We start from the raw sequence: 27,011 nt of genomic DNA, 5'->3' as shown, positions 1-27,011 counted from the left end.
GTATGTCTTAAAATAATATAGATTTTAACATTATAACGGTCTATATTCACTTATCAGTTTATAAGTTTTAAAGTATTAACACGCAACGCAAACACAAATGATGTGTTTCCCCAGAAAATAAATTTTAAACACGCAGGGGTTGGTCTTAAAATTTTTAAAATAACGTAATAAGACACAGTTTATTTTTAATAACACATTCGCGCCACAGCTTTTTTGAAAGTTTGAGATAAATTTCCACACAGCGCAAGCGTAAAAGTTTTTAAGGTATTAACAGACAAAAAATGATGGGGTGTTGTTTTTCATACTTTAACGGATTGGTCCTAATGTTCTAAAATTGTTTCCCAGTAGAGAAAACCTCAAAACGTCAAGCTTGGTTTGTGAACACATGCCTATAAAGAACAGATACATTTTCTTATAGCGTTAATAAAAAACATTTTGTTTGATAATATTCTTAGCGGTCTGTTGGTGAATCAAACACAGACACCGCGACACATTTTCACCACGTTTAACAGCTATGAAATTTAGACACCGTTGTATGTCTTAAAATAATATAGATTTTAACATTATAACGGACTAAAACGTTTTCTAAAATGTTTCTTAATTTCTACAGCCCAGTACGTGCACACCCAACGATACCAAAGATTAATGGTTTTATGTGGGGGGGTTTCTTAGAAGAGTTTATCGGTTTGTGTATAAGTACCAGCGGTTTAACAGGGGAAGTTTTGGCTGCATTCCATTTCTTACAGTCTCACGTTATCGCCTAACTCGTCAGAATGGATCACACCGATCAATTTCAACAGTCTGAAGATATTCTATTTACAGACTTAACACTGCTCGACTTGGTAGACGAAGGCCAGGACTCCACGAATTTCAGCGGTATGTATATCCGGCTTTTTGTGAGACAATTACAACGTCACGGTGCATGTCTCATGTTTGATATAGTTACAAAACGTTGTATAATATTTGTATACTAGACAATATTGAATTATTATAATGGAATTACCAGGGAGTTGCTCCATAATGTGGTCGTGACTGTGTGTATCCATTCATTTCCATTAGCCCCAAAAATCACAGCTGTAAAAAGGCCAGTTACCGCACAGTCCAACACTGGTGAGTATTTACGACAATGTTTTGAATAACACTTTACGACCATGTGAGTCTTAAAGACACCGGGGTATATACTCCACACCAAAACTCGTGTGTCTATTCCACAGACGCGGGAGAAGGGACAAGTCGCTACACATTTAAAAAACCTCGTTTGGGGTTTACAATCCCACCGCAAAACCTTGTGGAGACACATGCAGATGTTCACACCATACCAGAGGGTGCGGGGCATATTATCAGATCGCCTGAGAGAAGAGGTCGGTATTATATAAAACATTCTTTTAGCATGGCCATTTAAACGTGTTTATAATAAAAACCCCCAACCGTTTTTTGGTAATTTGCGGTGTTGAGTTCTTTCACTAATGGTATTTTCCCACTCCGTGCAGACCCCGGACCTTCAATAAATAAACTGCGATGCGCCAACACGTTAACTGGGTCAACGAGCTCAAAATGTCTGAAATCAACAAGCAAAGGTTAATATAATATAAGCGTGGTCAAGATGTGTTATGATCCACTTACGGCAAACGTTGCTTCTTTTGTTAGGATGTTAATTCGCTGAAAGATCCTACATCGCGTAGTTTTCTGTTTGGGAGTGTTAAAAAACCTTATTTTAAAACTGCTTAGCTTTTAAAGTTAAAAGCGACTGGTCTGTGCGCGGGTCTATAGGCCGTTAACCACGCCGCTTGACCCAGTAGCGCCACCACAGCCGTAGAGGAAACCGGTGTAAAACATGTCCGGGTAACTTGTTCCATTCACCCGCAGCCCTGTGTGTAAGGATGCGCCACATGTGTGGCGTTTTTATCATAGTTATCGTAGTTTTCTGATTTTGACATTTTAGCTTTCATTGATTGTTGTGTTGAAAAGTCTTTTATTTTTAAGTGTAGTTTTCTGATTTTGAGATGTGGAGCATTGGCGTGGTAATAAAAAGTCTTTTATTTTTTCACACAGCCGGTGTTTCGACGAGCGGCGAAACAAATGTGGCGGAAACGTCGGACCCTAAGGTGGTGACTGCATCAGAGACGGCTGTTAAGACGCTGACCAAAGCCAGACGTGTCAAGCCTGCGGAGAGAAATCATAACGCGCTTAAAGACTTGGTGTTGGGTGATGTGCTAGATTCAGTGCGCGGTATTACACAGTCACTATCAACGGCGATCACTAATGAGGTGGCCAAAAAACGAGCTTTAGAGCGTTTAAGAGCGGTTTTAGCCGGTGTACAGACCTTGTTTCCATAACAGATCCAGGTTTTCACCGCTAACCTCTTAGATATAATTTCTACAGAAGATGCCGCTCTAAGCTCAGGATTTCAGACCATGATGATGATATTTCATGCTTCACTGGTGCAAATCCCCGGTGATAAATGACTAAACATGCGGTCTAAAAAGTGTTTAAAAGACCGAGCGCTTGCCAACAGCAAGCGTTTGTACATAAATAAAAGAATTAAACTGGCAAAAGCATGTTTGTTGCGTCGTCAAAGATTCAGAGAGAGGCATCAGATTTCCCAAGGGCCGCCCGAACCACGCAATGAGAATGCCGTGGTAGAAAATAACTTAAGGCCCGAGGCTGTTGTAGCAGAACAGGATGTCGGTAACCGAGAACCGGTTGTACTGAACGATCTGAATCAGGTTGGTGGCGGTGCAGGGGCGAATAGAGACCCCTTAGTTTTCCTGGAGCGTATACGTAGTTATAACAGGTCTTATAATAATTTTAGAGCAACAGAGCACCATGAAGAATTTCGTTTTGTTAATCATGACAGAATAACCTCGTATGTACAGGCTATAGACGCTGTGCATGGTGCAGTCCAGAGAATATTGGATGAACTTTCTCCAAACATCGGGGCGAATGATTTTGTACAGCTGCGTTTGACTGCGGGTGGTTTTAACAAACCCTTGTTCTCATGCAGGAGACACCCCGGAGAATTAAATGCTGCCGATTTTTTAAGCCACATCTCGGCCCTCTTACAGAGCCACACAGAGGTTCTCACCGATGACAGCCTCCGCTTAGTGGTGACGATAGTTAGGAATATGCAGGGGGGTGCCCGCCGAAGATTTAAATCCGTTCTGTACAGCCGGGTAATTGCGCAGAAAAAAGCTCACCTTATCGACTTACATTACACGGGCGGTAATCTGTGTTTCGCCGGGGGTGTGTACGGTTTGTTGAATGTGGGTTGTACCGATGGGGAAATGTTACAGGGCGCTAAACGAATGCACAAAGAGTTGGGTTTTCCAGAGAATCGGAAAATTAGTTTGTCAGACATTACCGCTTTTGAAAAACATTTAAAGGTGGTCATTAAAATTTTGTACCACGACCAGGGTGATTGGAAATATTTTACAACAGGGCCCACACCACCAAATTCTAAAATACTTTTTGTTCTACTGCATGAAGAGCATTTTTATGGGGTTTTAAATATTAAAACTTTTGTGGGGGCGGCGTATTTTTGCACTAACTGCCACGCGGCGTATAGCCACAAGAACGCACACGCCTGTGTTAAAGCTTGTAAAACCTGTTTAGATCCCCAGTGTTGCGAAATTGATGCTGAAATTCAGAATTGCCCGACCTGTAAGGTCTTTTGTCATAGCTCTCAGTGTTTGGCGAAAAACTTTCGAAATGCGGCGACGGGTGTGAGTAAGTGTGAGCGCAGGGTCTTTTGTGAGAAATGTGGGGTTTATAACCTCGCAAGTCACAAATGTAAAGAGAAACTGTGCTCGCGTTGTAACAACGTGATCGACACCCCTGACACACATTTGTGCTACATACCGCCTTTGGACAACCCCAAAATCTCAAACAAGTACATTTTTTTCGACTTTGAATGCATGCAAGAAACGGGGACACACATACCAAATTACGTCCACGCCCTTCATATTGACAACAAACGCAGCTGGGAATTTTATGATGAAACTTGTCTAAAGGGTTTTGTGTGTAAATTTATCGATAGACGTTTCAAAAACCATACGTTCATATTGCACAATGGCAAGGGATATGACAATTACCTAGTGATCAGACAGTTGTTAGCTGAAAAGATGGACGTTGAACTAATTAATCAGGGTGGTAAGATAATGTGTATGACCGTAAACGCTCTGAACATCAGATTTATCGATTCTTTAAACTTTCTGCCTATGAAATTAAGCAAACTGCCGGCCGCCATGGGGTTCCCCGGGTGTAAGGGTCATTTTCAACACTTGATGAACACTTCAGAAAACCAAAATTATGTCGGACTGATGCCTCCGCCTGAACTTTACGGTGTTAACTACATGCTGCCGAGCGAGAAAGCCGAGTTTTTGGTTTGGTATGAAGAATGCAGGGGAAGTGTGTTTAACTTACAGAGAGAGTTGAAACGTTACTGCCAGTTGGATGTGACAATTCTAAGAGAAGGCTGTATCAGGTTTCGGAACGAGGTCATGAATATGACCAGACAGACACGCGTGACTGAGTCAGGGGCCGCCTGCGTTGTCTGCATCGACCCCTTTCAATTTGTGACCATCGCTAGTGTCTGCATGGCCATGTTCAGACTTATGTTTTTACAGGAAGAGACGATTGCGTTGCTACCCCATGACAATTACCACCGCCAGCAAAAACGATTTTCTACACCCAGCATTCAATGGCTTATGTACATCGAACACACAGAGCGCGTTAAAATCCAACACGCGTTAACCACGGCCGGTGAGTTCAAGGTTGGCCCATATTTTCTGGATGGTTATGCTGTAATTGACGGCGTGCCGACAGCCTTTGAGTTCAACGGTTGCTTTTTTCACTGTTGTAGCGTTTGTTATTGTGAAAACGATTTTAATCAGCTGACAAACACTACTTTTGGTTGGTTGTACAGAAAGACGATGGTGAAAATTAATTTTCTCAAAATGAGAGGTTTTAACGTGCGTGTTTTGTGGGAGCACGAGTTCAGAGACACGCTTGTTAAAAATGGGGGTTTGGCTAAATTTCTAACAGCCGCGCAATTACCAGAGCCTCTGCAACCTCGCGAGTCGCTTTTTGGGGGGAGAACAAATGCGATTTGTTTGCATTACACAGCGCAGCCCGGTGAAAAAATTCATTACTATGATTTCACCAGTCTGTATCCGTTTGTGAACAAAACTAAAAAATACCCACTGGGGCACCCCCGAATAATATATAACAACTTTGGAGATTTAAAACGGTATTTCGGTTTAGCGAAGGTGAAAGTTTACCCACCCAGACGTTTATACTTTTCAATTCTTCCAACCAAAATTGACAAAAAACTGTTTTTCACACTGTGTCGTACGTGTGCTGAAACAAAACAGACCACTCCCTGTGAGCACAGTGATGAAGATCGCGCCTTGACTGGTGTCTGGTGCACCCCCGAATTACAGAAGGCCTTAGACCTGGGGTATAGAGTGTGTAAAATTTACGAAATTTGGCATTTCGAAAAGGCCTCACACGATCTTTTTACCGACTACATCAAACTGCATCTGAAAGGGAAACAGGAAGCTTCGGGGTTTCCAGAGGGGTGTACAGATGTCGCGAAACAACAAAGATATATCAGCGAATATTATGAAAAAGAGGGTGTCCGGCTGGACCCCGGCAACATTAAAAAGAATCCGGCCAAAAGACAGCTTTCAAAAATTGCCTTGAACAGTTTGTGGGGGAAGTATGGACAAAGAGACAATTTACCACAGACCACCATTGTGAGAAACCCCGATGAATTGTTCAGGTACTTATTTACGCCATATCATGAGGTGTCAGCCTGCGAGTTTATCAATGAAAACACAGCCTGTGTTACGTGGAAACACTAAACACCACTATACAGGCCATTCAAACACAAACATTTTCATCGCTAGCTTTACAACCGCCTATGCCCGCTTGGAGTTATACAATCTGCTAAATGCTTTACAAGGCTGCTGTCTGTACCACGACACAGATTCCGTTATCTTTGTGAGCCGGGAGGGTGAGTGGAATCCGGAACTGGGTGACTACTTGGGTGAGCTGACCAGCGAAATCGCTGCTGGACAACACATCACCGAGTTTGTATCAACAGGACCCAACTCATACGGGTACAAGCTGTCTGGAGGGAAAGCCTGTTTAAAGGTAAAAGGCATTACGCTCAATGTGAACAATTGTGAAAAAGTTAACTTTAAGAGTCTGCGGGACTTGGTTTTTGACTATGGCGTTAACCCTTATGCAGAGTGCTGGGAATTTAAACACATTCCTATTCAACAGCCGATGATCGTGCGTGTTAAAAAGGATTGGCGCATTGAGACCCGGACCTTAAAGAAAACCCAGAAGGTGGTGTACGACAAGCGGGTGCTGCAAGAAAATTTGACATCGTTGCTCTACGGATATTAACACGATGGATGTCAGGTTAAAACACCCTTTTTCATGCATTTTGTCCTGACCCTCGAATTGCGGTAGAAGTTATTTTATAAAACAGCTCTTGGAGAACAGTGATACCGTTATGACTCGTAAACCCGAAAACATAGTCTGGTGTTACAGCTGCTGGCAACCTCTATACGCTGAGTTGCTTGTGAAATTTCCATACATTCAGTTTATAGAAGGGCTACCGACGTCGTTTTCCGCTGACCAGCTACTGCCACCGGATAGAGTAAATTTGATTATAGTTGATGATTTGATGGAGTCTGCGTGTGAAAATAGTGAGATAGAAAAAGCTTTTACAAAATACGTACACCACCGAAACCTCAGCATCATGTATATCGTCCAAAATGTGTTTTGTCAAGGCCGGAAAAGTAGAACCATAGCATTAAATACAAAGTACATGGTGCTGTTTAAAAACCCTAGAGATAAACTACAGATTACAACCCTGTCCCGGCAGATGTACCCCGGTAAAGCCAGATTTTTTTTGGAAGCGTTTGATGACGCTACTAAAAAACCTTTCGGTTACTTGTTGGTGGATTTAAATGCCGACACCCCAGATGACTATCGCTTGTGAACAGGTCTTTTCCCCCCAGATGTACCCGTGGCTTATGCATTTAAAGAATCTAAAAGTCGGTGATCTCGCAACCACAGACTCAGTCAAAAAAACACGTTCGGGCCGTCGTCATGTCTTCACGCATTCGGAGAAACCTGACACTTACATTTTCTGGTAAAAGCCAGCCCCAGTCACCGGAAAGCTATTCTCTGTGGGGCTTCAGATGATCTTGTACAGGCAATAGCTAAGCCTGCTAAGCAGTTTGGGACCCTGAAGAGAAAGCGTAAGCTTTTAAAGACTTTGAGTCAAAGGGGTCTTTCTCTTAAAAGAAAGAGACTCTTGGTGAACCAGTCCGGCAGTTTTAATCGGGACACTGTTGAGTATTGTAGTACGGAGCTTCTACAACACCGATAATGGACCACACTGAAAAAAAATGTACCTTGTACCTCAAAAACAGCTCGATCGACTCCTAGACTGGTCCGGCAAAGAAACCGATGTGAGAAAAATAACAACCCGCAGGTTGGATGACGAAATGAGAGACATTTTTCAGAACTCGCATCTGCCTGAATATGAAAACGTGAAATTATATAATCAGCTGTTACAACGGTATTTGACATTAGTATGCCAGTAGGTTTCTGAAGAGGGGACTTTAACTGTTGTACGATCCGAAAATGCACCCGCCGATCTATCACACGCATTACCACAACAGCCGTCATCGACTGACGCTGACTTTGGGTATATTTTAGACAGTGCGTCTCAGTGGTTCCAGAGAAATGCCGAGATATTGTTAAAGACTATGGCACACAATAAACCGTTAATAGCCGGGAAAATTTGTGTACAAGGGGGCACCCGTTGAGGGCTCTCACATGATTGATCTTGTCAGGGCTCTCACACAACAGCAATCAGTTGAGGCCGGTAAGAAGCTAAAAGATTGGGATGTGTTCACAGGGGCAATGGCCGAAATCAACGTACCGGGCACCTTGCTAGCCAATGCTGGAAACTGAGAGCTACTAAAACTCAAGTCTGCCCCACTGTGGTGTGCAGCGTCTGTCAAAACTTTAAAACCCCATGTCCCGCCCCCTTTTCAACCAATGGTGTTGTCCCTCCTTCCCCCACAGAGCAGTAGTGTGATAGAGAGGTTTAACCAAACTATTAAAACAAAAATGTGGAGGTACCTGACACACAAAAACACCTTTCGATATATCGATCTGTCTGATCTTATTTACTTTTATAATCATAGTTACCACATGACTATTAAACGACCCACGGCTTCTGTTACGACTGATAACTCCCTTGAGATGCGGAGAACCGTCTATGGCGAACACTTTAAGCGAAAACCGTCAAAGTTTTCATTTAATGTAGGTGATCATGTGCGGGTGTCCAAAATAAAATGGGAATGTTTGAGAAGGGGTATGAACAGACCTTCACAGATGAAATTTTCATTGTCAAAGAGCAGACCCCGGCTCTAAGACCCTATTACAAACTGCAGGACTACACAGGCGATGACATTAAGGGCTCTTTCTACACAGAACAGCTACAGAAGATAAACCCCAATTCTGAGAGCGTCTATCGCATCCAAAAGATTAAAGCAGCCAGGGGGCGTGAAAAAAACAAACAGATTTTGGTAAAGTGGCGCAGATAGAGCAATAAATTCAATAGTTGGGTAAAGGCTTCCGAGGTCAAAGAAATATAGAGGTGCTGAAAAATGAACCACAATGTCTTCTAGGTTACGCTGGCCAGTAATTCATCCTCAAAGATGTTTCCAAAGAACAACAGCGCGTGCTTCACAGAGCATCTGGCAAAGGCGATTGACCTGGACAGGAGCTGGGAAGTGGGTCTGGTCGAGCTGCACTATCCGCATACGCTAAACATGTTTGATCAAGATGAAGATTTTCTGTCCATATAGTCTAATCGCTGATGAACATGTACCTTACCTAGAGGGTACTACTGCAACATCGATCAGCTCATACATGAAATGAAACGTGCTGTGGAAAAAGTTCTGTTAAACCTCTCTATTACACTAACCTTCACATCACTGGCCATAATGAATTGTTCAATATTCTCACATTTGAAAATTGAAAATTTTGGAAGGTCCTGTTAAGAAATTCTTTTCTGTCATCAGTTTGTAGCATTTTAGGAGTACGACCCTCTTGAAATATATTTCGGAAATCACTTGTCACGACACCTCCAGACTTTTCAGTGGCACGGCCCAGGCATATTTAGACAACATGTCTATACGTGATGAGATGTAACAGAAACCATCGTTGAACTCACTGTAGTCTCTCATGTTCACCAAGTCGGCCTGCCACTGCCAGTCCATTTCAGGTACCAGCGTCCTGTTTCTCTTAAAGCTCACACGTGCTGGCTTGTGTAGCGTATAAGCCAGCTGGCTGGACAACCAGTCTGATACCCGGCCGCGGGTGGCGCTCACACCCCGGGAAGTTGTGGCCCTCACCAGACTCCCCACGCTGCCGTAACTTAGTTGGCAAGACCTGGGTTCGAGCCTATACAGTGAGGCACGAACTAGGGCGGGAGCGGCAAGTGCACAAGCCCTAGAACCTGAATCCTTTACAATAACAAAAGGACAGAATTAAATGGGGTTAATTTCGAAATCGCAAATATGAGATACCATAGTGTGTTTTTTTTCCACTTCCTGGCGGAAACAGGCTTCCGTAGTTTTGTGTATTTTTGATGCATCACAAGGAGGTACAGATGCAGCCATTCAAAGTGCGCGGTACAGACACGTACCGGAAGTAATTGGCTACGGCGTCGCGCATCGTGACGCATGATGATGCGGGGTACCACGGTATGTGATTGTTTGACCGACAGGGGCACTCGTAGTCCGTTGGTCTGTCGTAGAAAGACTTACAGTACAGTAAACGTCTTTACTGTGCCCGTTGTAGATATTGAATTTTACCACTGAAGGGAAATCTTAATAGCTGAGCATAAATAGAATAGGAGCATACTGTAACGTGTGTGAAGGCCATAAACGATATTAATTTTGGAACATAAACATACAGTATATGGCTGGTCTTGGTACTTTAAAGAAAAAATCCACACCAGTATTCCATTTCTCCCTAAACCTTTTAAGCATCGAAGTCTTTAACTAAAGAGATACCGGAGTCAACAAGCATACTTTTAGAATTTGATTAATAGGGAATATAACATGGAATTGTGTATCTAAAGAATTTAATAGCAATATGATTATATTCGTGACTGCGACAGGGCTGTGTAGGGCTGTTTCGCTTCCCTCTTCCGCAACTTCCCTTGTAGCCTACTGGTCTACGTGCCCGACTACCAACGCACGGGTTGTGTGTTCAAATCCAGCTGGTGCTGGACTTTTCTTTTAACAAACATTTCTTCGAAAAAATAGAATAGCGATATTATGGACAATCAATTGATTTTTATATTTCAAAATATCACAACATGATCGATTCTAAGTCATTTTTGACAACGGTCCCTGCTTCTGCTTCCTGCTTCTATTGTGTGTGTGTGTAATAGAGTAAATTTTTATAGAGAAATGGAGGCTGGACAGTATGCGTTACAATATAAACATTTATATTGATTTAAATCGTGTTTTGATTTAAATCGCAAACGCGTGTTTAATTATATGTGTTTTTTTAAGCATAATCAGGCTAATACAACATAAATTGATACAGTATCTTTGTCTAAGTATCTTAATAAACTTTCACCATAGCTTTCTACCCATTTAGATTTATATTTCTTGGGATTTTGGGATCAAACGTGGAAGGATTAGATTGTAAAAGTTTTTATTTTTCAAATACGTTTTAGAAAAGTGTAATCTATACCTGCCCAGACTGTACGCCTTCCTATACCCCGCCTTTCATTCCTGTAATGCTCTTCCCCACGCACCCCAGCCGGGCGCTCTTCGGCCTCTGCCCGGGACGAATGTATATTTTGATATTTACACCCGGCGCGGCACCGAGGGAGGGTCTGCATTTATAACTTAGTTTTTGAAATTAGTCAAGCAATATGAAGCATCTCCTTTTACTTTTAAGTCCCTTAAATACATTGAGCACAGATTTCTCACCACTTAAGATTGCTTTTTGATACCATCCTTACACAAAGCAGAAACTTTCCGATGACATACAGTACAAGTGGAAAGATTACAGACTTTAATCGTCTTTAATTTTGTTACGTTATACATTTTAGGAACGTTTCATCTAAACAAACACCACAAAACTATTCTCGATTGTATTTCTGAATGTTATGTTACACCTACAGTAGTTCACGGCTTTAAATACATTGAATTAAGAAAGTTATGTGTAGCACTTTAGATCTTTTTTTCTGAACCAGGGAAAATCTGATCATGTTTCTCTATAACAATAATAAAAAACTTTATTTTACATATCACCTTTAAAAGTGGCATCTCAAAGCAATACAGTAGATCGAAAAACAGTTAAAAGGGACCAAAGTAAATACCAGGCAAACGCGTTTTTAATAAAATGCTTTTATTCATTCAGCAGAGAGAGACACACACACCGGTTTCCATTGACAAATTGTTTTTTTTCTATTCCTCTTATCTAACAGGAATGTTTTGTTTGTGGTTAGACTAGAGGAAAAGAGCGCCTCCTTCTACGAAGCATTTCGTTGATCCGATCACAAATTCTTATCCAGTCGCACGCAGTAAGGGTTGTAAAGCGCTGATTCTTATGGAATGTGTTCCGCCGGAAACTCAAAAAAATATATATTTTTTTAATCGCGTATCTAAGGAATAACTTTGTTCATGCACATCATTATACAGTATCTCATTTTGTATTTCAATAAAAAAAAAATCGTTTGCCCAGCCACTATTGTTGTTATTGTTTTTATCCTGTAAAGCGCTTTGAGGAGCACAGCTTTCTCACCACTTTCTCACCTTCTCACCACACCATCCTTACACAAAGCAGAAACTGATTGTATTTTCCGATGACATACAAGTGCAAAGATTACAGATTAAAAGTGGTAGTACTTGTTTTAGTACTATATTTTTGTATTATATTCCCTATTAATCAAACTCTAAGAGTATGTATCGGCTTGACCCCTCCTCCCGCCCCTCTCTGTGTACAGTAGAGCCTCCTGTCCAGCCAGCACATGTCCACAGAGATTCACAACAGCAACATATCATAAAACGTTTGCACATATAGTTAAATTATTAGTTGTTTTCCAGGAAGTTAAAAAAACACTTGAATTACTTATCCAGTCTCTTGAAATAAAGTTATTTTTCAAGCAATGCAACAAACGTCGGGCAATGTGTTTTTTTTTAATCCAACATTGACAGCCACATCTTAAATCTTGTCAGTCAGGTCTTTTTTCTCTAGTTGAATTGTGGTTTACACATCGCACGACTTTAAAAGCTAGAAAGACAGGTTTCGAGTCACATTAGCTGGCGAGCCTTGTTAACAAAAAAACAGACAATACCTATGGAGGGGGAGGTCAAGCCAGAGAGAGAGTTTTTTACCCTCTGTCTAAAAACCCAAATAACCCAGGGCAGAACTTCCGGGGGGATCATTGCGTGGTACAGAGCGGAGCTCAGTCAATTCTTATGGAATGTGTTTTCTTTCTTCTTTTTTTCAGCATGGAATAAACCTGTTACTTGATTCATATGGATGCCTGGTTCCGCCGGGGATTCAAAACATTTTTTATTTTATTTTTTTAATCGGGTATCAAAGGGAATAGGCAGTATAACCCTGTTCATGCACAAACTGTGGCATGTTACATTGATTTGGGTGTCTCCTCTTGCCAGAGAGCTCTAAATTGCATTTTGAGCGCGGTTTTTGACTTTTTTTAAAATTGCATTTTGGGCACGGCCAGCACATACAATGGTTAATGAACTGCGCCAAGAAATTTAAAATAGTATTCTTTAGGTGTGAGGGTAGGAGTGGACCGCAGCAGGCTTAATCAGCAAACCAGGAAAACAAAGAACAGGACAGGTGAGACGTGTATCCAGAAAGCGAGTGATCAGAAAAAGGAAATGGTGTTACGCCCAGGTTTTCGACCCAATTGTTTTAACTTGCTAATGCATCAGACACATTTCCTGGCGTATTGTGTTTTAAATAAAATAGGAGTGTCTTTCCCTGGCATTAGCTCATCGGTATGGTGTAAGTTTTATCTGTACCATATCATACAGTATATAGGTACAGAATTCAAGCTGCACCACTGTATCGCTTTGGTAAGGAGACAGACAATGACCAAAATCACGAAGACTCTCTCACACCAAATAATGAAGATGAAAAGAAATGGGAAGTCAACACGGGACATTGTACAGCAGTTGGCTTCGATGGACATCTTCGTTTCTGAAAGCACAGTGAGACGGCATTATAAAGGGGAGAGGAGGCAAAGAGAATCTAAACCGAGGATGATTCAAAGGTAAATAAATTTCTAAAAATACCTTTCTTGCATGTAAATACAACTACGCACATTATTTTTAAAACTAACTGTTGATCTCTTTTTTTTCAAGTCCTATTGTGCGAGCTATCGACAAACTGACTGATGAAAATGATGAGCTACCGGCGATGCAAGTCCAAAGACGGCTCTGGGCTGACCTCGGTGCAACCATTAGCCCGACATCGATAAGAAGAGTACGCAGGAGGCTTGGATGGAGATACAGAAAAACCAACACATGCCCCATGATAAGACTAAAAAACAAAGAGGAAAGACTCAAGCAAGCGCTCCAATGGATTGAACAGGGGGAGGCATTTCAGGATGTACTTTTTACCAACGAAACAACAGTGGCTCTGGAACAGTTTTCAACAATGGCATTTTGCAAAAAGGGGAGACATGTGGACAAGCCAAAGCCCAAACATCCACTGAAGGTTCACGTCTGGGGGGGTATATCTAGAAGAGGCCCGGGACCACTTCTTATTTTCGAAGGAATTATGGACCGTGTATTCTTCGAGGAAGTCGTGGTCACACACCATGCCGCCCCATATATCAGGGAGCAGTTTGGATCAAGGCACCGTCTCTTTCAAGACAACGATCTGAAACACACAGCAGCAAGGGCGAGGCTTATAGCAGAAGGAGTGAACTGGGTGAAAACTCCAGCCGAATCACCAGATCTAAATCCGATAGAGATGGTTTGGCATTCGTTGAAAGACTACGTTCGGAAAACTGCTAAGCCCGTCACAAAGCAGGAACTGATCGATGCGATCTATAAATTCTGTGAGGAAAAACTGACCGAACAAATTTGTAACAATTTTATTAACAGGCTGTTTCGTGTTCTTCCTAGGATTGTTGACCAGGGCGGGGGACATTCAGGAATGTAAGTCTGAGAAAGAGTCTCACATTTGTGGACAGTCTGTCCACAAACAAAACATGTAAAAAAATGTTAAAAAAAACAATTACTTTTTGTCAATGAAAACCGGTGTGTGTGTGTCTCTCTCTGCTGGATGTCCCTCTCACTCTCTGCTGAATGAATAAAAGCATTTTATTAAAAACGCATTTGCGTTTGTCTGGTATTTACTTTTGTCCCTTTTAACTGTTTTTCCATCTACTTTATTGCTTTGAGATGCCACTTTTAAAGGTGAAATGTTAAATAAAGTTTATTATTGTTATAGAGAAACATGATCAGGTTTTCCCTGGTTCAGAAAAAAGACAATTAAAATCTGTAATCTTTGCACTTGTATGTCATCGGAAAATACAATCAGTTTCTGCTTTGTGTAAGGATGGTGTGGTGAGAAGGTGAGAAAGTGGTGAGAAAGCTGTGCTCCTCAAAGCGCTTTACAGGATAAAAACAATAACAACAATAGTGGCTGGGCAAACAATTTTTTTTTTATCGAAATACAAAATGAGATACTGTATAATGATGTGCATGAACAAAGTTATACTGCAATTTTCCTTAGATACGCAATTAAAAAAATATATATTTTTTTGAATCCCCGGCGGAACACATTCCATAAGAATCAGCGCTTTACAACCTTTACTGCGTGCGACTGGAAAATAATTTGTGATCGGATCAACGAAATGCTTCGTAGAAGGAGGCGCTCTTTTCCTCTAGTCTAACCACAAACAAAACATTCCTGTTAGACAAGAGGAATTGAAAAAAAACAATTTTGTCAATGGAAACCGGTGTGTGTGTGTCTCTCTCTGCTGAATGAATAAAAGCATTTTATTAAAAACGCGTTTGCCTGGTATTTACTTTGGTCCCTTTTAACTGTTTTTCGATCTACTGTATTGCTTTGAGATGCCACTTTTAAAGGTGATATGTAAAATAAAGTTTTTTATTATTGTTATAGAGAAACATGATCAGATTTTCCCTGGTTCAGAAAAAAAGATCTAAAGTGCTACACATAACTTTCTTAATTCGATGTATTTAAAGCAGTGAACTACTGTAGGTGTAACATAACATTCAGACATACAATCGAGAATAGTTTTGTGGTGTTTGTTTAGATGAAACGTATAATGTAACAAATTTAAAGACGATTAAAATCTGTAATCTTTCCACTTGTACTGTATGTCATCGGAAAGTTTCTGCTTTGTGTAAGGATGGTATCAAAAAGCAATCTTAAGTGGTGAGAAAGCTGTGCTCAATGTATTTAAGGGACTTAAAAGTAAAAGGAGATGCTTCATATTGCTTGACTAATTTCAAAAACTAAGTTATAAATGCAGACGCTCCCTCGGTGCCGCACCGGGTGTAAATATCAAAATATACATTCGTCCCGGGCAGAGGCCGAAGAGCGCCCGGCTGGGGTGCGTGGGGAAGAGCATTACAGGAATGAAAGGCGGGGTATAGGAAGGCGTACAGTCTGGGCAGGTATAGATTACACTTTTCTAAAACGTACTTGAAAAATAAAAACAGGATTACAATCTAATCCTTCCACGTTTGATCCCAAAATCCCAAGAGATATAAATCTAAACAGGTAGAAAGTTATGCTGAAAGTTTATTAAGATACTTAGAAGACAAAGATACTGTATCAATTTATGTTGCATTAGCCTGATTATGATAAAAAAACACATAATTAAACACACGTTTGCGATTTAAATCAATATAAATGTTTATATTGTAACGCATACTGTCCAGCCTCCATTTCTCTATAAAAATTTACTCTATTACACACACACACACAATAGAAGCAGGAAGCAGAAGCAGGGACCGTTGTCAGAAGGCAAGAAGGTGACTATTCATTATCAAAAATGACTTAGAATCGATCATGTTGTGATATTTTGAAATAAAAAAGTCAATTGATTGTCCATACTATCGCTATTCTATTTTTTCGAAGAAATGTTTGTTAAAAGAAAAGTCCAGCACCAGCTGGATTTGAACACACAACCCGTGAGTTGGTAGTCGGGCACGTAGACCAGTAGGCTACAAGGGAAGTTGCAGAAGAGGGAAGCGAAACAGCCCTGTCGCAGTACACGAATATAATCATATCGCTATTAAATTTTTTAGATACGCGATTCCATATTATATTAGCAGAAAAGCTTAAAACTACCACTTTTTCACATGCTATTTCACATGCTAGTTAAATACTTGGATGCTTAAAATCGTTAGGGAGAAGTGGAATACCAGTGTGTATTTTTCCTTTAAAGTACTGATTCTTGGAATCTGACTGGCTGACACCCTTCTGAAGTGATTCCATAAAATCTGGTATACGGAAAAGAAAGCGTTGATACATACAAGTATCTTTTAATACAGTCTTTGCTGTGCTCTTGAGGATCCTTGTGATATTTTGAGCTCTAGTTGAATGATAGGTGTCGCATTTTAAATCATTTTCATAGTTAGAAATTATGAAACGCCCTGTTAAAAGCAAGGAAGTTCTTATGCCCGTTGAAGTAAAACAAAATGCCTGACAAAGTATGGCTTGGACAGATTCCAAGTGCTTGTACAAATGTGATAAAGAAATTATACTTTGAGTATACAGCTTGTCCAAAGTCATTCATTATTAATACTATTAGAAATATCTTCAGTAAAGGCTTTGATGCATAAATATTTCTGATAAAGGTAGGTTGTGTACTTTTGTCCAACTGAGCAATCTTGCTTTCATAAAATATACCAACATTTTAATGACTGATGATTAACATGCTGTAATACACAGTTCAAAATTAAAAGCTCAAATGCTGTACATGAGAGGTTAAGCTCCCCATGGCGGTTTTACAAGGTGACGCGGATAGTTTCCGGCATGGCATCAAATGACGCAATTAACCACGTGATACTGCGTGACACCGCGACACGCCCACCGGGGTATGCTGCGGAATACCCCTCCCATTTTGAATGGCTGCATCTGTACTTTTCTCTTTACCGCACGTATGGAGTTTGGGTCTGATCGAGCTCGTTACTCGTCACTCACGCAATCTACTACTTTCATCCAATACAGCCCTTTATTTGGCTTTAAACTCCACCTGTTACCCCTCACACTCAATGTTTCAGAAAAAGGGTTTTAATTTAAGCTTTGCCCAGCAGTGTTTGAGCAGACAGAAGAAATAGAAGCGCCATTCGCGCCAGTTTAGCATAGTAACCACTAACTCCTATTATTATTATTATTATTATTATTATTATTATTATAGCAAAAGAATCCCAGCTTCTGCATAAAAAAACTATTGATATAGTGCATCCCCAACACTGGCTGGAAACGCTGTGTGTGTCCGGGCTCAGCGGTTATATAGGACAGGACTCGGCGAGCTGCAGGTGAAACTCATTGCTCTGCGCTCCCCGTGCGGAATGCGCGTCTCCTCCCTCCAGACTCGTCACACCGCCTTCTACAGCGGGAAAAAAAACTCCCCTTTACTGTCTTCATACATCCCTCTTAAATCCCAGGAACACAGAAACTCCGGGGCGTTTCTGTGAGTCAGTACTGGGTTTCTCTGTTCGAGATTACAAGCGGAAACAATTAAAGCGCTGAAAGCAGGAAGTTATTTCTGCTCGTAGGCATAAACGTGTAAAAATACATTTTCTGATTCCTAAAACCTAATAAAATCCATGTAAGTCTCCCTTTTGTTCCCAATGCACATAACTGAATATAAACCAGTCAAGTTCAGGTACTTTTCTGATGTATATGAATACACTAGTTCTGGCGCAGCTGTTACAACAAAGATACTTACGAACTATTTTTTTCATACGAGCTCTTGCCGTTTTAAAATTGAATATTTTTTCATTTCGCTAAATCACACGAAACACCAACAACACTCATCATAAGCATCTGACCAATCACATTCCTGAATTTTAAAAGTATTTAGTATTTATTTTTAACTTGTTTTATTAAAAAAAAAATGTATACACCTGTTTTACATATCCTTGCCATTTTTGGGATATTGTAAGTGGATTGTAACTTCAAATTGATAATTCCTGATCTTTATAACTGTGTATCATTTCTTTTTACCTTGTTTTAATATGTTTTAATTATTTTTGCATTTTATAGAACTTTTTTAATATATTGAGCATTTTAGCATAATTTTAAAATAGGACTATCAATGCTCCTGACTTCTAAAACCTGTATTTATTCTGACATTTTTCTCTCCAACTGCAGATGAGGAGGGATGCATTTGATTTTAAATTGGTTGATTTTAGGGGAAAATGTACATTTATTTCTTTGTACGTATCATCAGTGGGAAACTTGGCATTTTGGGATGAATTGCAATCTTTACTGCAAGACTGATATAGAAATGACGGGAGATTTAAATGACACATTTGATAAATCAGACAGGCACAGTACAACATCTAAAATGGCAGAACCCTCTAAAGTACTGAAATATTTTAGGCACATTCATAATCTACGAGATGTTTGGTGGTTACTGTGTCCTGCTACCCTTTCGTATTTTTTAGTGTGCATGAATCTGTCCCACTTCTTTTAATATCTGATTACGAGATCAAGCCAGAAAAAAAATGATGACAGTTAGTAGGAAGAAAGATACAATGTATTGACAATGTAATATGCTTTAAAGGATTAAAAGGAAAATAAATACTTTATCTATGCAAACTAATTCAACTGAACTCCTCTTAACACTATAGCCTGAAGAATTGCCAAAGCACAATGTATCATTTTGGGTGACACTAAGGGAAGAGGAACACAACACTCAAAACCACAAACCACTTATTTTCAACAGCAAAAATATGCTTGAAAATATTTGACAAAAAAAAGAAACCTTACACGCATGGAAACCAATATTTATCTGCTAGGGTAGAATGCAGCAGAGAACAGTAGGGCAGAAGGTTAGTGTAACTCTATAGTGCATCACAGAGGCCAGTCTCTTCCCCTCATTATGCAGGCTGACTTGTTCACAGTGAACTGTCCTCCAGCGATAGTCAGCTGCAATCACTGACATCAGACATGATGTTAATACTCTGACAGCACTTTGGCTGATTTGGTTAATGCGTTTTCCTATTAAACAGGAGATCTTGAGTTCAAATCCTGGTGGTGCCTTTCTTCCTGTCTTGTCTTATAGAATGTATCACTATGGGTGATCGCGTGCGGCTTGATTTTGTTAAATGCATGTTTTCATTTTCTTTCTAGAACAACTTGCATTTCAGAAAATTCATACAGCTTGTGAAAGATGAAACACAGATCTTGCTTATCAGTGCAAAACAAATATCACAGGCCGGGAAGAATAAAGTCTTTTTTTTTACCAAAAGCTTGCAAATGGAGAAAAGGGATGCACGTGAGTCTCTGGGAGCTGTTAATTGAAAGGTTAGTGGTTCGAGCCCATTACTCATTATTCTACTTAATTGGATTTCTTAGTAAAACCTTAACCCACTTGATATTTGCAGGAAATGCAGTTTTTTTGTGTGACGAACTACAACAAGTAAACAAGTGAGTACATTATTCATTATCACTGGGAATGGACCAGTCATGGCCAACATTCAAGGGAATCGTATTCAGTCACGGTTGGCGGGAGAATTAATTTATACTCTCGTTGCACCCTTAGTTAAAATATTTAAAATTACAACACAGATTTGTTGGAGAACTTGAAAAGCAAAAAAGACAGTTGGACAGCATGATTATGTTAGGACTGTACATTTGTATTTCAATACGTTTGTATATTTATCTTAATTTTAATATACATGTAACCATAAATGCTGTTCTATATATATATAAAGATTGTTGTATTTTATAATATTTTAGCAGAGGGCACAAGGGGGTCTATTATACCTTGCGAAACATCCAAGACAACTATAATAGAGGCTCATATTTTAATAAAATTTGCTTTAAAAGAAAACCAAAATTTGTATGATATCATCCCTCAATATCGACGTTCAGTTGAAGGATTTGAAGAAGCAACAGCGATAGGTGAGTACATTGATTTTGGACCCATGTTTGGATCTGAAAAATCTTTCCTCCTGGAAAGAATTAAAAACAGGTCTGTTTTGATTCTCTTCTGGATCTGAAAAAAAAACAGTGCAAATTTGTTTCCGATGTATTTTTCAATTTTATCAGATTTTTTCAGGTGAATGCAGTCGATACGTTCAAGTTTTTATATGCTGACAGGACCTACACTTAGGGCTCAGTACTGATAACACTGCTGATATTGATGGAGTAGAAATAAGTGATGTATTGGCAGCTTTATCTGAGGCGAGAAGTCCTAGAACACCTACAAAAATGTTAGGATTCAGAGGAAGAAATATTTTTCTACGTCACCCAATCCTGCTGCATTAACGAGGCTGAAGTTGGCTGCTTATTCGCCAGCTTCTTATTCGCGTTTTTCGTTCCACCTTAAGTGCTGCTGCTGTGATGTTATGCCGCCTTTCGCCTGTAGATGGCTCTCTATAGTCATTTTTAAAAATACTAATCCGAGTTAATTACTGCACATATTCTCAGTAAAGGGGAATATGAAAGTAATGATTATCCAAATTGCATTTTTGTATCAAACACATTTCAGAAAATCGAAAACCAATTTTCAAAACTCACAATAACACAAACTGGCATGTTAGACAACAAGTAAATAAGACAAAGGCAAAACGTGAATTCTCAAAGTCTCAAAATCTTGCATTTTGCAAGAAATGTTATTATAGCAGTTTAAAATGGGACATGTAGAACATGGCATATGAGAATATATGGTTAACGGAGGATGAGCAAAGGGTGATGACACTTTCTGCTTATTGCTATGACTCTCCCTCCTGATTATAAAATCGTCTCACAATTCTGCCACGGAGGTGTGAGACACAATGTAACAGACTCTCAAAATCCTGAACTTCAGGAAATGTTGCTGTACCATTTTTAAAATATGACCCTCTGAATGTGGCATGAGAGAATTTATAGGGAAAAGCTAATTGCTCTTTCTGTTGTATTGCGATGGCCCCTGTTTAGAAAAAAACATCTCAGAATTCTGACACAAAGGTGTGAGACACAATGTAACAAATTATGAAAATCATGAAGCATAAGAAAATTTACTGTACCATTTTTTTAATATGACCCTCTGAACATGGCATGTGAGGATTTATAGTCAACAAAATAGCACCCCTTCTGCGGAATTACTTTTTCCCTCCTTCCTCGTTACCAAAACATCTTAGTATTCTGACACTAAGGTAAGAGAGACAAAATCACTCATCATGAACATTTGTAATTACAAAACTTCACTGTTGCATTTCTGCGTTGTGACGTTCTGAACATGGCATGTTAAAGTATATAGAAAACCTAGATCAGAACAGGTTAAATGTAATTCATAGTGATTTATATTTTTTTAATTCTTTCTAAATGAAAAAATATGTTTTTCAGTGATTATGACACTTCAGTATTACATAAAATATGCTTCAATGCCAAAATAAATAATAATGGAAAAAATACCCACAGTGGACATTCATAGTTGTGATTATAGGAATGTTATATATCAGGTGCGTAGCTGTGTCAGCATGCGTAGGCTGCATGGGAAAAAGTAAAGGATTATTCCATGCTGAAAAGAGAAGAAAGGAAACATAACGTGTTGACCGTGGAACCTTCTTCAGGTGTGAGAAAGACAGGGCTGTAAGCAAAGATAATTTCCTTTATTTTTGCTTACTGCAGTTTAAAGACTTTAGGAAGTTTTACGGCTAACAGCTCCACATCAACTTCCTTTTATAACTAACCTCATCAGATCCCTCAACTCCCAACTCTTCCAGTTTCTCACTTCAGAGAAGGATAAAAAACTCAATCATCCTCTACAGAGAATAACCATCAACACCCCTACCACCTCCACCAATCCTAACCTAATCCTTGTTTTTACTATACCCTCTGACCTTTCCCTTTCACCCCTTTACATCCTCAGCTAACTTATTTTAAAATTACAATAGACTGTATAGTATTTATGTTTAAAATTAAGGTAGATATGTCAAAATATCAAAATCCAACTGCACAGTGCTATCGTAACAATGCTTGTCAAGTTCTCAAACAAACCTGCATTGTATTTTTAAAATATTTCAGCAGAGGATTCAACTGGAGTATAAATGAAGATTCGACGATAATTTTTTTCTGGGGAGTTGCAATGTTGGGCATTATTGGACATTTCCCGGTGACCCTGACACGTGTTAAATACTCGCATTTCCTGCATATATTAAAATGGTTATGGTTTCGCTGAGAAATCCAATTGACTTAAGACAACGTTTATACTGCAGAAGAATCCCATCCCTGGGTGGACTCGAACCACCAACCTTTCAGTTAAAAGCCAAATGCGCTAACCGATTGCGCCAAGTTTTCGGTTGAAAAGAAAGCTCTCTTACCGTTTATTTTGCCAGACGGTAATATTTCTTCTGCACTGATAACCAAGAATTGAATTTCATTTTTCGCAAGCTGTGTGAATTTAATCAAAAACAAGTTTTCCAGAAAGGAAATGAACACATGCATTTAACGAAATCAAGCCCTTTGTGATTGCCCGAAATGATACGTTCTGTACTACAAGATAGGAAGAAAGACACGGCTGGGATTTGAATCCCGGTTCTTTTGTTTAGTAGAGAAGCCCTTTAACCAACTAGGCTACGGTGACAGGACGACCATCCCCTTTTACAGCCGCTCGGACACACCGCTCTGAGACATTTGCGTTCAGTAAGCGCTGAACCTGCGCTCAGAGCAAATTGCCTCTTTTACATAGCAGCCCCGACACTGAGAAACGAAGAGAACTGGCTTTTATCTGGCATTTTCATGTCCAATGCGTTTGATATCTCCCAAGGGCGAGTTCTTTTGTGACACTATTTCTTCTTCTTTTTTATTTCTGTAGCTTTGATAAAAAAACGAGAAATCGTGCAAGGGAAAAATGTCTTTTTTTTTCATAGAGAAAACGTGCACCAGGAAATGTTGTGTTGAGAAGAAATGATTTAACATGATACGTGACCTAATTTATCGGAGCAATTGCTCAACCAGCAAGGTCTGGAGAGGTTGGAGAGTCTGGTGGATGTGATAATTATACGGTGTTGTGAAAGAAAACAGTCTTTCTTTGAATTATCAGTCAATCGGAATTTCAGTGCGAAACATAAACCCCTTGTCTGATTTAAAGAGATTATATTTTAAAACTCATAAAAAATCAGAAAACACATGTTTCTCACTTTGAAATTTTAGACGGAGCGGTGCATTACTAGTAGCGGCGCTGAGCACACTATGGGGAAATTCAGGGTATGTGAAATCCCAGCGGTTTAATAAACAACGCGTCTGATTTCGGATCATAAGATTGGAGGTTCGACTTCTACCTGGCTCGTGTAAATTTTATTCAAGCTCCTCAGTAATAGATGTATATTATGTAATGAACCGCACCTGAAAGCAAACGTTGGGTCTGTTTCCTTTGTTTTCCAGCATGAAATAGCAAATCGTTACAAAAAGCACCTGCTAATGTCCAATAGCGGGTTTTTTTTTTTCAAATTACATTTTCAGGCTTCAGACACTTTTTAATAAAACAAAAGTGTCCGGAAACTCATTAACTTTCAGGTTTGTTTGAACCTGTATTAAAAAAAAGTTATCTGAAACTTCCGGGATTCCATTATCTGATGTAGCTGTCTCTAAAGTTGGACGTGATGTTAAGCAGATGTGAACTGTGCCTTTTCTCTTAAAAAAAAACAAGTTCTTTTTTTCCTCTTCACTCCAATGCTGGAGACTGTAAGCCTCTGTGAGCTCCACACTGCGTGTCCTGTACTGCTCTATTTTGTTTAGATTATCTATGTGGTGTACAGATAGAACTCAAGTGCATGGTGTGAATTCCGTGTTCAGGACCAGCAGAACCTGAAAAAGTAACAGCTGACCTCGACGTGATTTGAACACGCAGCCTTCTGATCTGGAATCAGACGCGCTACCGTTGCGCCACGAAGTCATGGCTTTCTGTGCCTTTGAATTCCCCAAAGGAGACAAATCAGCTTCACAAAAAAAAATCTCATGTGAAGTGCGCAGCTCTTCGAAGAGAGTCTTTTCTTACCACATTTTATTCTTCCTGCGCAGCTCTTGTGCAGGTGTTGTTCTCAATTACAGATCCAGGAACACTGATTGTTTTTTCTATTTTTTTTTTTAAATTAAGTACCCCATGGTGCAACGGTAGCACGTCTGACTCTAAATCCCCAAGTTCATTTTCAAAGTATATCGGAGTCAACTGATACTGATCAGGCTCTGCTGCTACTGAACCCGCAGTCTTCACCTTAAAGTTCAATTCCCCAAGCCTTTTGACCTTATATGTCCATCCCTTCTCGTCAAAACTCGTATTTTCACAGGGTACCCTTCAGAAATCGCAGTATAGAATGAAAAAACTCCAGTAGATCTCGGCCGCTGTTGGTGATTTTCCTTTTAAAATAAATGAATCTCTGGAAATTTTACGGAGTGTATCACTTTCACTGAGACCGAGAAGTGTTAAGCTGTACATGCGTCTTTGTGGCTCAGTTGTTAACCAAAAGGGTGGTGGTTTGAGCCCTTCCAGGGACGCTACGAGCCTTTTAACGTACACACCCTCCTCACTTCATTTCTCCACGGCCGGTCTTGTACCGCTAACAAATACAGAGCCCGTAGGAGGCAGTAAGCTCGCATATATATAGCTCACTGTGTATATAATGAAGAAGCAGAAGTTAGTTTCTCATCTGCGCGTTACAGAGCCTTACGCAACTCGTAGTGTACCAACAGCTAGGGTTTGATCCCTGCACGGGCTATTAGTTGAAAGGCCATTGTAAATGACGTATAAGAGATTTATAGATAGATACTTTATTGATCCCGTGAGGGAAATTAATAAAGCTTATCCAGCTGGCTTTTATGTTTCACACTAAATTGCGATCTTGAAACCAAAATGAAATTGACATTTGTACTGTATGGGAACAAGTAATAGGTTTATTCCATGCTGAAAAAAAGAAGAAAGAGAACACAACTTTTCGGCCGTGGAGCCTTCTTCAGGTGTGAGAGAGACAGGGCAGTAGGCAAAGGTAAAGTAGCGGGAGAACAAAGGTTGAGAGGGAGGAGGAGTGAGAGGCGGGAGCAGGGGACAGAAAGAGAGGCCAATCAAGAGGTGTGAAGTCAGAATGGGTGCAGAGAGGTGTGAAATGAAACTTCCAATGAATGGAGAAAATTTAAAAGAACAGTAATCTGTCGTTAAGGGAAGGGAGAATGTGTGATCCTAGCTGCAGAATAATTTTAGTTTCGGTGGTCTTTCTGATGTATGAGTTCGGAAAACCGTCTTTGAGAACACAGACGGAGAGATTAGAGTGGTCGTGGCCGTCAGAGGTGAAATGAGAAACAATGGGCTTGGAGAGATCTTTAATCTTCACAGCCCTGACGTGTTCTCTGAAGCGGTCTCCGAGTCTCCTTCCTGTTTCCCCAATGTAGATGGCTGGGCATTTACTGCAAGAGATACAGTAAATAAGGTTGCTGGAGGTACAAGATGCTGTCTGGGTGATCCGGAATTGTCCTGAGGGGCCTTGAATGAGTGTGGTGGTGGCTGTGTACTTGCAGGTGATACAGCGAGCTCTTTTGCAAGGGAAAGTGCCTGGTGTGGATGGTTGCTGAGGGCGGTCAAGGGAGCTGTGGACAAGGAGGTTACGCAGATTAGGTGGTCGGCGATATGAGATGATAGGGCGATCAGAAAAGAGGGCCCCAATGGAGGGATCATCCTGTAGGATGGAAGGATGGATCACACCTGAAGAAGGCTCCACGGCCGAAATGTTGTGTTCTCTTTCTTCTTTTTTTCAGCATGGAATAAACCTATTACTTGTTCCTTTGCAGCCTACGCATGCTGACGCAGCTACCCACCTGAACTACTAAATTTGTACTGTATGTTTTTTTTTAATTACAAAGCAAACAGAGTATTCCCTTAATTCAAAGATCAGATATTGGCCAAAACAAGACAATCAGACGTGGGCTGACTTTGGAACAGGAGCCTCTGCTTCGTCGTTTATTGAGCTTTTGTTCAATGTCTGAGTGAAAAAGATTCGCTATTTTTACTCTTTGATTAAAGTACACAAAAAGCACCTTACTTCGAGCCGGAATCGAACCAGCGACCTAAGGATTCCCTGCTGACTCCACTACAGTCCTCCGCTCTACCAACTGACCTATCGAAGGGTTGTCAAATGCTCCCTGGCACATACTGCCCAATGTAGTGAAGTGTTCCGGGTGATTTAAATCCCAGTTCGACATCAAGTTTCCAACTCGTTTCCTTAGTCTTGTTTACCTTGAATTTAAGCCACGAACCAGGATTATACTGCATAAACTTCCGGGGATATTACAAAATGTTTGATGGGGCATCAATCATTCCAGGCGGAAATGGACTCCTTTTTGTTTCTCGAGGGATCATATTAAACATTGCATTAGTATCGAGAGGAGGATCACCATGAAACACAAAACAAACAGTTTCATTCTGTCTTTTTTAGAAAGTAGCGTTTGTGCTACATTAATTATATTTTCGTGGAAATATAGTAGTTGTAAATGTTAAAATGTATATTTGAATCGAAATGTGGTTTTGAGTTAAATATTAGCGGGATCATGTGATTAGTTTGTTTGTCATTACTATATATATTGCCATGTTACTAGAATTTGTAACTGAAATTTACTAGTTGTGTTTTTATGATGATTAGCCATTTGTTGATTACAATATTGTATATAATGTATAATTTGAACTACATATTTTTCAGGTGTGAATAATTGTATATTTTAAGAATAAATTT

At 40.0% G+C, this 27,011-nt stretch overlaps 1 protein-coding gene and 2 non-coding genes across 3 annotated transcripts in view; 1 reads left to right on the top strand and 2 right to left on the bottom strand.

Annotated features, from left to right (window-relative positions):
- LOC148666183 (antigen WC1.1-like) overlaps window positions 1–27,011 on the top strand; it is a 648,305-nt gene that overhangs the window by 419,960 nt on the left and 201,334 nt on the right. The window lies entirely within an intron of this gene.
- On the bottom strand, window positions 24,119–24,190 carry trnaw-cca (transfer RNA tryptophan (anticodon CCA)). The gene has a single exon. It is a non-coding gene; the product is annotated as a tRNA-Trp (tRNA).
- trnay-gua (transfer RNA tyrosine (anticodon GUA)) lies at window positions 26,322–26,409 on the bottom strand. Its single transcript is given in 2 exon segments — window positions 26,322–26,357; window positions 26,373–26,409. It is a non-coding gene; the product is annotated as a tRNA-Tyr (tRNA).

This window comes from Lepisosteus platostomus, chromosome 5 (assembly GCF_059453375.1).
Source record: "Lepisosteus platostomus isolate fLepPlt1 chromosome 5, fLepPlt1.hap1, whole genome shotgun sequence".
Taxonomy (NCBI): domain Eukaryota; kingdom Metazoa; phylum Chordata; class Actinopteri; order Semionotiformes; family Lepisosteidae; genus Lepisosteus; species Lepisosteus platostomus.
The sequence above is the reverse complement of the archived record's forward strand: the minus strand, read 5'-3'. Positions and strand labels throughout refer to the sequence as shown.